Source organism: Gouania willdenowi, unplaced genomic scaffold (assembly GCF_900634775.1).
Source record: "Gouania willdenowi unplaced genomic scaffold, fGouWil2.1 scaffold_62_arrow_ctg1, whole genome shotgun sequence".
NCBI lineage: Eukaryota > Metazoa > Chordata > Actinopteri > Blenniiformes > Gobiesocidae > Gouania > Gouania willdenowi.
In genome coordinates, this window is record NW_021145227.1 from 559,098 (window position 1) to 560,197 (window position 1,100).

The following is a 1,100-nucleotide window of genomic DNA, read 5'->3' on the forward strand; positions in this document are numbered from 1 at the left end:
TTTCAGCTCATCTGGGATTTTTAAACACACTACTGTGTGAACTGGACTTCTAACTGGTTTAACTGGTTTTCCCCTTCAAACTGGGATTTATACACATACTGCTGTCTAAACTGGACATTTCACTGGTTACACTGCTTTTTCCCTTCATACTGGGGTTTGTACACATACTACTGTATAAACTGGACTTCTAACTGGTGGTACTGGTTATACTGGGTTTAATGGTTTTACTGTTTACTGGGCTAATGTTAATGGTAGTGTAATGCTAATGCTAGGGTAATGGTAATACAAGGCTTTTGCTAATGCTAGGCTATTGCTAATGCTAGGTTATTGCTAATGCTAGGTTAATGGTAATACAAGGCTTTTGCTAATGCTAGGCTATTGCTAATGCTAGGTTATTGCTAATGCTAGGTTAATGCTAATGTTAGGACAATGCTAAAGCTAGCACAATACTAATGCTAGCGCAATGCTAATGCCAGCACAGTGCTAATGCTAGCGCAATGCTAATGCCAGCACAGTGCTAATGCTAGTGCAATGCTAATGCTAGCACAATGCCAGCGCAATGCTAATGCCAGCACAGTGCTAATGCTAGCGCAATGCTAATGCCAGCACAGTGCTAATGCTAGTGCAATGCTAATGCTAGCACAATGCCAGTGCAATGCTAATGCTAGCGCAATGCTAATGCTAGCGCAATATCAGCGCAATGCTAATGCTAGCGTAATGCTAATGCTAGCACAATGCTAACATAATGCTAATGCTAGCGCAATGCTAGCGCAATGCTAATGCTAGCGCAATGCTAATGCTAGCGCAATGCTAAGACTAGCGCAATGCTAATGCTAGCGCAATACTAATGCTAGCACAATGCTAACGCTAACGCAATGCTAACACTAGCGCAATGCTAATGCTAGCGCAATGCTAACGTTAGCGCAATGCTAATGTTAGCGCAATGCTAATTTTACCGCAATGCTAATGCTAGTGCAATGCTAATGCTAGCGCAATGCCAATGCTAGCGCAATGCTAATGCTAGTGCAATGCTAATGCTAGCGCAATGCTAATGCTAGCTCAATGCTAATGCTAGCGCAATACTAATGCTAGCGCAATGC